Below are 13,600 nucleotides of genomic sequence, written 5' to 3' on the forward strand. Positions count from 1 at the left end.
TATAGGTACTATCATATTTTGAGGATGGCTTGCAATACTAATATAGAAACAATCTTAAATTGACATTGCATAGTAAAACCCATTGGCACTTTTAAGTTATAAAATATATTTTTCTTCCATCAATGTGGGTTTTTGTTCTTATATGACTAACAATAAAAGGATAAATGTAAACAGTTGACGTAATCAGAATCGAGCACTTCTATTTTGAAGACGTGAAACAACCCAATAGCATCCCTGAATTCAGACAGAGGTTCGATCCCATCGTACGGTTTCAGCATTTTCTCGCGTAAAATAATGTAAACACTATGAATGTTGGGCTGTAACGAAGACCGAATAGCATTAATTAACATATCCCTGGATGAATGTTGAGAGAGGAAGGAGCCCATCGCCCCCAGAGGTGGTGACAACAGGAGCAGAATGACTGGCACTTCCCGGTCCAACACCGGAGCTGCTTCCTCAACCTGTCCTCTCAGCGCAGCCTATATCAACGCTACCAATATGATCCTACACAATTACGGGCTCACCATAGCCCGTGCTACATGGACACTTCGTCCTGAGTAGCTACATCTGAAACAACAATATGATCCTACACACTCAAATATTAATAACACTGGAAATGCACTCTTTTCTGAGCTGCTTATCTCGACCGTCGTTAGGCTAGATAGGTTGTTGTAGATTCGAATGCTGTAGACTGTGATATGGTTAAATTCACATTCTTTATTCTCCTTCGTCATACAAGAACGGAGACCACTATTTTATCATTTAAAACTAGCAACAGCCTAAGCAATAAGTATTTTTTTTTATAAAAGTCTACATGGCCGATAGTAGGCTGAGTTTGACCAGTATCCCTATTAATACACACCTAACATTTTTTGTTTTACATCTATTAAAGTTTTCAATATTAAATACAATTAATGGAGCCCTCAGCCGATGTACACGCACCCTTTGTCAGGGGAAGCAGGTTATAACAATTTAAAAACTAGATTCACTTCATGAAGTGAAGTGGACTAGAATACAGGTGGAGACAATCAAAACCATTCAACATTCCCGCCTAATTTCCTTGACGGAACGAGTCCAACTGTTCGACTGGTTTCCTCATCCCCCCCCCGTCACTTTTGAACACGTACTAGGTAAGTAATATGCACAGTTTCTGTCAGCGTCGAGGCTTGGTAGGTGCTCAATATTACCACAACACTGGTAAGTCCGTCCATCAACTCCGTCCATCAAGATAAGCCACAACAGTATCAGGGCACCGCGCCTTGCCGAGTACACAAACCATAACATAACGGAGCCACGCCGCCTCACGCGTACTCCGGTTTACACTACGATTTATGCTCAAATTTAAGTGAAATAATTTTTATTTTCTATTGTTTCACATCTCTGAACTGGGTGTTCGACCGGCGACGGGCGGAGACCCTGGCGACAAGCCTCGGCACACTGCCTCACGAAGGACACGTGGGTCTGTGGACCGAAACAGCCAGTGCCGACTGCTGACTGGCAGGCGGCGGGAGACTCCTCAACCACCAACCACTCTACCAACCACGGCATAAGAGGCCATCCCCCCCCCCCTTCCCTCCCTCCCCTCCAAGCCTCATCCTCATTCCTCCCGGCTGATAACTCTTTTTATCTTATCAAGATTTATAATACTTGAAAATATAAACATACGAGCATGGCAGCGATGATAATTCAGCCCAATTCTCTTCAAATATGAAAGTACTTCCGTCACGCGATAACAATGAAGCCTTGTGCTGCAGCATCCCTCATACTCTGTATTTAGACAGTAAATAAAGCACTCCTTGGATGCCTTCCTTACATACCAAGGTCGAGAACGAGTTATCAGTACATGCCATCTATCTCCAATAATTATCACTGAATATCGTCGAGGTCTAATCATTATCAGGCAACGTAAGTTTTTTTTACATACACAGGGGTGAAATGTACCAAAACGGTTACACATTTCCTGCTCGACCTCAAGTAACTCTCAAGTGGCAGCCATTTTCTTGGAATCCCGCAATGCCCAAGTACCGTGACCACTGTGGCAATCACAGCACCGTGACCACTATGACTGTCCACTTAACAACTACCTCGTCTTCAACTAATGCATACACTTACCAAAAGGGGGTCTCAAGCCTTCAACATAGCTCTAACATTGTAACATATTACTTCACAATAAAGACCACCATTTCTTTACAGAGTGAACACGGGGAAAGCACAATCAAGAGACTTCAAGGTTCGGTTAAGAGGACAAAGACGTGGTGGAAAGGAAGAGCTACAGGTAACGTCCATAAAGCTAGGTTGAATAACCACGCAATAAACGGCAGCAACACGGTACAAAGCACATGATATATGGTCTACAAGAAAGGAAGGGTCAACTTCTAATAACCCTAAAGTTTTGGGGTTATGAACACACACACGGAATAGTAACAGAACAACGAAATGTTCACACGGAATAGTAAAAGTAGGTCGTGGAAGCAAATTATATTCATAATTTTAAAACTAGGTATGATAGGGAAATAGGACCGGAGTCATTGATGTAAACAACCGATGGCTCGAAAGGCGGGATCCAAGAGTCAATGCTCGATCCTGCAGACACAAATAGGCGAGTACACGTGTATACACACACACACACACACACACAAAGAATAAACACTGATCCAGTAATGGAGAATATCCAGTGAAAAATGAAAAAGGTTTCATTATTTACTGTGGTTATTCTGCATGTTTCCATGCCCACAAAAAACATTACAAGCCGGCTCGTCCGTTAACTCCTATACGAGCCTGCCAGATTCCCCCCTTGAAGGTTTGCCTCTTTATGAAGGTGTTCATTACAAGGAAAGCAATTTATAAACCGAATTGACCGCTAATTTATCGGGCACCGCATCATCGAGGTCCCTGTCCCAAATAAACACATTCGCATAACTGTTACGTCTGTTTACAATCTCTGCTCGACTCAACAAGCAGATTAATCACGGATAGAATAAACTGAGACTCATCAGGACCATAGTGATTATTCTGCTCAGTTTACAGAATTTTAGGGCTTAGTTAATAATAATAATAATAATAATAATAATAATAATAATAATAATAATAATAATAATTTATTTAGGAACAGTACATACATAGTTGCAGCATTACAGTACAAACATTGTTAGATTTAAAGATAGAGGTAGTACATACGATACCTAAAGCCACTAGTACGCATAGCGTTTCGGGCAAGTTACTGAGTGCTCAGTTCCTGAGCACATTGTGTGTGTCTAACCTTTTCCACTTCCGTCCACAGGATGGGTATGGGGGATGCATAATAAATGAATTCAGCTAAACTACGTAATCATCTCTTAGAAGAGATTTGACACACTGACCGCCAACAATCCTTAAGGCAGAACAACTCCACAAGCACAATTGCTGCACCTCCACACTCATACTCGTTTCTTAATTTGGTACTTGGTCTGGCGTCACATTAATCGACGCCCACTAATTACTTTCCGCAGCCTAAATGTCTCCAGAAAATATTACCCTCATAATTACACAATTGTGCAGTTCATCAATCTACATCACCCACTAACCTTGTCTTGACTGATATTTTAACCTCTGTTTTTACAAGCACAGGATCATCTTGCTAACAAATATATTTCAGTCAATTTCTTTTTCTTTCAGTCAGGACCGAAGAAATAGGCAATATCAGCAGCAAGAATGAGGCTACACAAGGAACTCGCAATAATGAGATACAGCTATGAGAAAATAATTGGAGCAGGACGGGCAACGAACCAGCGTTCTGGGTAGCCGTAGACATGCGCCTCAACCCATGGACCACGATATGCTAAGATCGAACAAATCCACAAGGGTCGTGACGAGGGTTCGAATCTACGTCCAAGAGGATCCCAGACGCGCCTTAATCGATTGAGCTACGACATGGATAAGAACTGCAACCGGGAAATCAACTTGACCTACCACGGATCCTGCAGTCTCTCCAAGACACAAACCAGGTTTTTACACAATTCCCCCATACACCCGAGCTCTGTCAATAAGCTGTTCTACCTCTTCACCCTTACTTCATTACACACACACATCACAATAGCGAACCACAATCCGTGGTAGGTCACGTTGAGTTCGAGCCTCATCCTGCACCAGAGATTTTCTCACGGACGAGGCTACTTTATCCAAGCAGAAACTAGGTAGACAATGAGTAACAATCAGCACGTGACCCAGACTATGAGCCCTGCCCCCCTTTTATGTTTAAACATCAAGCCTGACTCTTAACACGGTATTATGACCGAACAAAGGAACAAGCGAGTGGTCAGTGTTTTATCAGCTGCTGTTTCCTAGTGCATCAATTAACCCAGTTAAACAAAGTCCAGGCGCATCGTGCCGGCAGGCGGGCACCAGGAGACTGGCTCTCAATGTGATGGGCTTTCACCAATTAACGTTAATTGCTAATGATTTCTTACTTTAATTATTATTGGTATTGATTGCTACTGCCATGTTTGTCGTTTCATAGTTATTATTTGTATTATTACTTGTCAAATAAATTCGCCCATCGGGGAAATATTAGAAACGTTAAACAAATTAATCATGACATAAATTACCTTTTCTAACCTCTGGTCCCGGTTAAAATATACAATACAGTATCAACAAAATCCAAAATGGTAAATATCAGTATGTTGTGCTCGAAGACGTTGACATACTAATATACACTAAAATTTAAAAACTAAACCAAGCGAGAAAAAATAAACCCCGGTAAAAAAGAAGACTTCCAATGCAAACATGGATGATCGATGTCTAAGACAGCTGACCAGAGGAGTGTGTTCTATAGTATTTACTGGTTCAAGTTCATGTTTATTGAGACAAGAAGGAAATACAGCTCAAAGGGATTGAGTAGCTTAGGCTATTTCTACCCCCCCCCCAACCCAGTATTTACTGGCTTTGGCGCCAGATGTCTATGGCGCGCGTGCACAACATTCCCACAAGTCACTCCACTATTGCGCCATAGTAATCTCATGCCTCGATTAACTATGTCATTATTCACATTACATTACTATTATTATCATTAGTTGATAGAGGCGTTTACATAATAATGCACAAAGAATCCTCCTCTCGGCTCCTACTGATTTTCTTAATAGTAAATCATTTACACAAATGTACTTACATGCGATACATAAAGAGGGGGAAGACATATAGGCAAGACAAAAGACAAGCACGAAACAAAGCCGCTAATACGCAGTGCGCGTTTCAGACATCTTGCTCACGAGCCAAACAATGACAAGCTACAGCTGACGGACAAAATGTCAAGTCATAATTAAGTCATAATTTAATCATTTATTAAGTCATAAACCCCAACAACCTTGCTCAATACTCGAGAGGTGATGGCCAGTGTCTGCTCTATAAGATGTGTTCGGCCTGCAGAACTTGGCGTAACTTATGAATAAATTCACAAGGGCCGTGACGAGGGTTCGAACCTCCGTCCCAGAGGATCCCAGAACCCTCGTCACGGCCCTTGTGAATTTGTTCAACTGATGCATCACGCTATTGTGATTTCTGTGTGTATTGGCATAACTTGTTCAATTGAAAATATCTAAAAACTTCACGCTTCTCCCCCACGGAGAAGTAATCAACAGAAGGCCAGGTAGAGTTTGTATTGAAATGCCAGAAAACATGTTTAAACACCTACAGCATGAAGGCTTATCTATGAAGTCTATGAAGAGTTCATCTTCACAGACTCCCCCCTCACCCGCACTCCCTCGCCCTCAGTTGTTGTTGTTATAGATTCAGCTACTCGGAACAAGTTCCAAGTAGCACGGGCTATGGTGAGCCCGTAACTTACCTGGCACAGGAGCGGGGCAAATAGCACGGGCAATGGTGAGCCCGTAGTGGACTTACCTGGCACAGGAGCGGTGCCATCTCTGGTCGCCCTCAGTGACCTAGTACTCTTTTATATTTGTTGAAGCAAATTGAAGTGTTTATTACCTGATTTTTGGCGAGGTACGCGCGTGGTACCCAAGAAAATAACATCGTCATGACCGTCAGCACCAGTGTCTAAGTAAGTAATTATCACAAGAAGGCACCAAGATGGTTAGACTATTTAGCACCAATCTCTGAAGTGCGGCAAATATCCAGGTGTTCATATCTGCTCGCAAGAATGACTCTCCACCTGAGAAATTCGTCGCAATTTTAACTCATTAAAAAAATTATCATAATTTTAAGTCAATGTCAACTTCCTACGTCACATGCACGTCACTCAACCATATCTTCTCTTCTTCGTCTCCCTTCGTATTTTCACATCACTTTCAACCAACCACTTTGTATAAGCCTATCATCAATAGTATGTACGATATATACTCATAAATAACTACTTGTATAGGACAGAATAGGTTGGGCATGTATCCGTTCAACGTGATGCCTCTGTTGTTGTTGTTGTTGTAGATTAAGCTACTCGGAACAAGTTCCAAGTAGCACGGGCTATGGTGAGCCCATAACTTACCTGGCACAGGAGCGGGGCAAGTAGCACGGGCCATGGTGAGCCCGTAGTGGACTTACCTGGCACAATGAGCGGTGCTGTGTGATGCCTCTGTTCACATAGCAGTTAAACAGGTACCCAGGAGACAGGTGACTATTGTGGGTTGCATCCTGATGAAGGTCCCTGACAACGGCGAAAACCATATAACCAATCCTGCATGTATGGTCTTGAACCGTCAATTTCGTATTATAAATTGCATCCCTGAGGCAATAAGGATTTGGGGGGGGGGGGGAGAAGGGGAGGTTTACGCCTGAGGTAAGATACGGGAAGAGTAAATAAGTTACTCAGTGCCACTCTTTCACCAGAAAACGACCCGCCAATATACACAGATCATAATTACCGCAAGATGGATGAGGGTAGAGGGGCGGGAGCTGAAACGGAACTCTCAAACCAGTTAAGGGAGAGGTTTTTAAATGTCTAATAAAATGAGTCTAATAGAAAAAGACTGCTGTTAATTTTAATCAAAACCATTAAAATACATCCCTTGCAAAATTTCAGCACACTTGTTTGTGTTTCTTCCATTTAGGAAGTCCTATTGGTCGTCCAACAGTAACCTATGGGAATCTGCGACCAATATACCTATTGGTGAAACTCTCTAATATTTTACTAAATGCTGAAAGGGCAGATACCGCTCGATAATCATTAAATATGGTTTATTATTCTCGGAATATACCTTGTAGCTCTTCCGACACATTGTGGTGAAAATGTTCAAGTGTCATTATTAGTTAGTCAATATACGCCAGAGAGCTGCAGTATCACAATAATAGGCTAATATTATTATTCTTACGACTGTTTACTGCACAGAAGAATATTTAATTCAGAGCAGACGGTGCTTATCTCAGCATCACGACGGTCATCCAATCCAGGAGCACAAAAGATATTCCACTTAATGGCGGACACCAAGTAGAATTTAAGAACTATAAATACAAAAATAACTACAAAACATTTTATTTATGGGGCTGCATAACTACAAAATACAATATTTATGCTGCTGCAAATCAAAACTATAATACTGCTGCTGTTGCATGACAATTTATTCACATGTTTACAAAGCATTAATAATAATTTACACCAAGTGATAATGAGCAAAATACTAGTCTAAGTACACTATGCAGCTGGAACAACGAACGCTCAAACGCCTGCCAAAACAAACCCCAACTCGCCGCCGCAGACAATGGGAAAAACATTGTCATACAAAAACATGGCTGTTTCCGACTCGACAATCTTAATACGAAACACGACGCCTAAAAGAGACCAACCACAACCACAGACAGTCCAAGCCATACCATGATACACTTGCTGTGACAGTGGCGAAAGGTCTGCGAGAGGGAAAGCGCAACAGGCATGTGAATATGTACATGTACTCATCTAGTTGTGTTCGAGAGGGGTGGAGTTACGGTTCTTTGGTCACTCCTCTCTACAATTTATATATATAAACTGAAAACTCCACACCCCAGAAGGATTCGAACTCAGACAGCCAGGAGCACTATGCGCCTTGGCGTACCTGGTACTTTAACCACTCGACCACCGTGAGTGTACAAAAGTCATTGGTAGCCGAGGCTATATCCCGAGCATCCCATAGCAGCTGTCTAACTCACAGTTAGACAGCTGCTATGGGATGCTTCCTGGGGATATGTGCGCGCGTGTTAGAGAAATATATGTAGTCGACATAAGAGGAAAATAGATTGGATTGAAAGGCCGGGGTCCAAGAGCTAACAGCTCGATTCTACAGGCACAAATAGTAAACACACACACAGATGTAAATATGATAGAGCCCAATAGGCTCAGGGATCTTTATACCGATTGAGAGGCGGGACCAAAGAGCCTAAGCTCAACCCCCGCAAACATAACTAGGCGAGTACACATACACACACACACTCACGTGTTGATAAGGATGACAGCATGAGGATAAGAATCTACAGAGTTCACTACAACTGTATTATTCACATTATAACAGCGCCAGGTAATAACGGGTTGGCAAGATCTTCCGCTCTCCTTGTAAACACGTACCACCCACCGCAGGGGACCGGCTAGAGTATATACACAGTAACTTCCTGCCAGTGTCCTCCAGCCTTCCTCTGGCCTCCTATTCCCCATCCCTCTCCACCACGCCAACCACCTCCGCATTATTCAAGACGAGCATACCTGGCGTCGGCTCCAGGAGCTGGCTAACTTTCGGACACATCCTGACCTTGCATCCTTATTAACACACGCCAATACCGCTCGCATACTAATTTTCCTGACGCAAGCATCCGGAGTCCATTTTTGTATCTCCAAATTGAACTTAATCTTTTGCACAGTGAAGCCATAACTATCTAATCTGAGTATTTCCCAAAATTATCCCTTATCGAAGTTACAGACAGCCGTAAGGCACTTTCCCGATTCAAAATTACGATCCCCGGCCAATAATATTCCCTTCTATCACCTGCCTCACAATCACATTAACTATACCAGTATGTTCAACCCAAGTCAGCACTCGCCTGCCTACCCACCCACATTGTTATTTTAGCCAGCATTCATCCATTAAATTTGCCTCCAGCTAGCATAGCCTTTACCTCATTGGCTATAGCCTAGTCTCCGTCATAATTTTGCTCGTAAAGTATACAAATACACGAAGGAGATAAAAACTTTTTGTTAACATATACACACTATATACGTCAGTACTTGTTAAGCAAGAGTTGAAAACATTACAACGAATTGTCATTTTTAACCTTTGTTAAGTTTAATAGCAGAATCAAACAAATTAAAACAGTTGGCTGTAAGTCTGTTTCACGTGAGACAACAGTACCTAGTGTAGCGTTCCTTCTTTCTTGTGCTTGGATCTTCTTCAGAGTTGGTCATGATCTCTGTTCAGTGTGTGAGGATAATGGTACCAGGACACACAACATACAGTATGGGACAGCAGAAGTAAAATCCTGGTTTGTATCTCGGAGAGGCTGCAGGATCCGAGTAAGGTCAGTAGAACTTCCGGTTGCAATTATTTTAACCATGTCGTAGCTCAGTCGATTAAGGCAGCGTCTGGGATCCTCTCGGACGTAGGCTCGAACCCTCGTCACGGCCCTTGTAGACTTCATAAAGTATGGGTATGGGATGTGTCGCACAGAACCATGCACTGGGTGAGAACACTCATTTCGGCTATGATTTCTACCAAGTTAACATTTTAAAACCTTAATTAAAAACCGATACCCTCAGTCCCACATTCACACTAGTCTCCCCATGCTGAATAGGCGTCCCTCGCCGATACAAAATTCATAAAATCTTAAGAACGAGGGATAAAAAAAGGAACAAGGCTACGGGGGACAAAAAGGAAGGGAAAAACACGAATAAAACGTGAGCGGTGCATGGTACGTTTGTGAGACGGTTCAAACGTTAACTTGTTTACCTCCCCTGTTTTAGGTGTTGGTTTCCGAGAACCACGCAAGACCCGAGGGTTTGGGAGAGGGAGGGGGGGGGGAAGCGCCAAGCCGTTAAGACTATATATAGTAGCATTATTTATGGGGTCAGGATAAGGATTAGAGGATGGATTAGGTGGGGAGGGAGGGGGTGGGAATAGTGCCCAACCACTTGGACGGTCGGGGATTGAACGTCGACCTGCATGAAGCGAGACCGTTGCTCTACCGTCCAGCCCGAGTGGTTGGGTAAGGAGGGGGGGGGGGGGAGCGTCATTTTCCTCTCCCTCCTGCTTCTGGGAGTTACCAATATATCACCCACCCTCTTCCACCTTTCACACACAAACAACATCTTTCACGGGTATATATACTTTATAGCCTGTATGCTGTTATACCTGCCTAAACTGTATGCTGCTTACCGCTTACAAAAGCGGTAAGTATTTCGGACCACTAGCACATATAACTTTAGTTAGTCGATAAGTCACAATAACGTAGCTGAAGATGACCAAACTACATAGAAAACCAAGAAATGACGTCGTTTCGGTCCGCCTGACCATTACAGTACTTGATAATGGTGCAGGACGGACCGAAACGTCGTCGTTTCTTCATTTTCTGAGATGTGGTTAGGTCACCACACCTATAGTTTTATCCATAGTTTTATCCATTCATTATCCCCCTCCGATACATTTTGTGAGAGGCACTGGAAAAGGTTACAAAATGAGTTCAGGAACCAAGCCCAATATTCGTTTAACTAAACACGTTTATAGCAATGATGAACTTGTTATATTAACAAATTATGATAACATCAATAGTCTATTCTCCGTGAATCTCCCAAGAAGCCTCCCAATGAATATAGTTACTAGACCCCAACTGTCTTTAAGCTAAGCAAGTTCCATTACTGACATACTAGGGGGGTAGAAATAGCCTAAGCTACTCACTCTATCCCTTTGAGATGTATTTCTTTCTTGTCTCAATAAACATACTTGAACTGACATACTAGTTAACTATTTAAATAGAATGTTAATTCACCTATTAAACACCCTGAATACCCATCCCTAGAGGCCACGGTGGAAAGGTTACAATCACCTGCATGCATACTTTGGATACTTGGTTAAGATATCTGGTAATATGTCATTTTGAATCAAATACTTGTACATTTCTTGAACATATATTTTAAGAGTTCTCTTAAATTCTTCTATTTGTTCACATTCCATTACATATTGAAGAAGCACCTCAAGGTAACGTTGGGGGATAGTTTCCCTGATAGTTTACATTTATTAAAGGTCTACGCTGGCGCACTCCCACACGTATAACCCAGCAGTACAGTAGTAACGGAGGGGAAAGGGAATGAGAGGGGGGGAAAGAAGATTGAAAGTATGAAATGCAATGATGAGGGGAGGGAGGGGAGAATGAGGGTAAGGTGGTGAAAGAAGAGGGGGGAAATGTGGTCAAGTTAACCATAATGTCTGAATAGAGCTCACTTAGCTCCAGAGTTCCAAGTTTAACAGGAATTCGTATAATGATGATGTAAACTGCATCACTATCTTTTATCTGCATTATGTTGTTGTATATGGAACTCCATAAGTATTGCCAACAAGAGTGTACTGTATTATAATTATGTACTACTTTATGGAACTGTATTGTTATATTACACATCATTTTGTGTACTAAATAAGGGTAATAATACCCTTATTACCACAGTTATCTGTGGTAATAAGGGTATTATTGAATTTTATTAAATATTATTGTGTTATTGGCCATTACTTTAAAAGATGGCTTAATTGTGTGAACCGACAGTATTTTTTTTTGTCTCCAAAACCTCATTGTCAAGTATTGCATCATACTTGTGTTGTTCAACTCGAGGGAAACATGGGATGGGGGGGGGGGAAATACGTGAGGGAGGGGGGGGGGACATGAGACAAGGAAAACATGGGAGGGGGGGGGTAATACGTGGTGAGGGGGGGGGACATGAGACGAGGGGGAACATTGGGGGGGGGGATACGTGATGAGCAGGGGAAACATCGGACGAGGAAGGGAAACATGGGACGAAGAAAGGAAACATGTTGGGAAAAAGGAACATGGGATGGAGGGAAAATAAACACAGAGTAACGGGAAACATACCGTTTTTCTCTGAATTCGTTTGAGAATGAATACCTTTACAATTTTTTTTAAATTGATGAAAAGTTTAAATTACATGGGATTTACATGCATATGTAACCCGTAACCCCTAACCTAACCCGTAAAGCAATTGGTAGTCACCCCAGGAAGGTCCCAGGTACGATTCCCAGGCAGAACTATACATTTGAGCAAGTTTTCTTACACCTAATACTTCTGTTCACCAAGCAGCAAACAAATAACCAGGAGTATGTTTTAATAACCAGGAGTATGTGGAATCATTAGAATGTTGTTTTTTATATATTATTTTTAATCAGCGCACAGAAAAGTACATCTGGTAAGATTTTGTAAGAAATAATTGATAATAATTTTGATCTTAAAAATGCATAAATTTGTGAATTTTATCAAAGTATTCATTTCTTAAAAAATTTCCCCCTGGTGAACTTTTTAGTTTGTTAAGGATAATGGGTTAAAATTCTATTAATTGTAATAATTCAGTATATAACTTCATTAGTGAGTATGAAGCCAGAGTCTTTCTCTTAGGTAAATAATTCACCTGTAAACTTATGTAAACTAACCCGACTATAAATGCATTAAGCATTTATGAATAAAGTTTTTAATTTGAATATCCAAAATCTCTGGTTATATCCCCAGACACTTATATAACCTAATAATAATAATGTACTGTACAGTGTACATGTGCAATTTGGGAAAATGTTTCTAATCTGGAAATTAATTTATTTTAAACCTATTCTTCTTTATATATTTTAAAATAATACCTGATGGAATCATTAAGGGTATGCAAAGCAAAAGATGTTTGTTTATTAAATGACACTACAATCATTTACTGTGACTAATAATTATTGGACATTGTTGGTACTGTACAGGCAAAATATTGCTTCTTACAGCTCAGATCAATTGATGCCCTTCGGCCTACGTTAATGGGCACCATTTCTATATTACGTCTTCATATACTTTCCATGTGCTATACTGTGTACAGTAATTTAGCACTTTTTGATAATTACCTTATACTGTACTGAAGTTTTTTTTTAATGGTTCAGTGTCCAGTTGTAGGGAATAGGGGAGCACTTAGGCTTATTGAGGCCAACCTTAACCAATACATCATTTTCCAGGATGCAACCATCAACAATTATCTTTTGTTATATAACAAAATTATGTTATATAATTATTATATAACTTTTTTTTTTAGTCCTAGGTGAACAGCGGCATCAGGTAAAAGGAACCATGTCCAACTAGTCCAGGAATTCAACCCAAGAACTCCAGCTATAAGTTGACGATGCAGACCACTGTACTCTATGTACTGCAGGACCCACACTTTAAGCTACAAGATTTTTGCTGAGAGGCCGACGACCTGTACTAGTAACTGGCCCAATTACTAAGCTGAGGACAGGGTGTGTGTATTGATGATAGGACACTGTTTTGACGTCAGGGTGGTGCACTGAAGTTACCCCGAAGTTCACTAACACATTAATGCCCTTAACGAAGAGAGAAAGCCAGCGGCTTGTCAAAGGCCTAACCATTTGTCCTGAAGACTTTTTCTAGCTGGAATTTAAAATTCAACAGT

General features: G+C 41.4%; 1 protein-coding gene across 5 annotated transcripts in view; it reads right to left on the reverse strand.

Moving 5' to 3' along the window:
* trc (Serine/threonine-protein kinase tricornered) overlaps window positions 1–13,600 on the reverse strand; it is a 148,026-nt gene that overhangs the window by 129,819 nt on the left and 4,607 nt on the right. The window contains exon 1 of one of the 5 annotated variants that reach the window (XM_045725794.2): window positions 1,377–1,494. The exons of the other annotated variants lie outside the window; for them this stretch is intronic. The gene's annotated coding sequence lies outside the window, so the exon portion shown is untranslated. Of the gene's footprint in view, window positions 1–1,376; window positions 1,495–13,600 lie in introns of those variants that run through there. 5 annotated transcript variants of the gene reach the window in all.

Source organism: Procambarus clarkii, chromosome 44, assembly GCF_040958095.1.
Source record: "Procambarus clarkii isolate CNS0578487 chromosome 44, FALCON_Pclarkii_2.0, whole genome shotgun sequence".
Taxonomy (NCBI): Eukaryota; Metazoa; Arthropoda; class Malacostraca; order Decapoda; family Cambaridae; genus Procambarus; species Procambarus clarkii.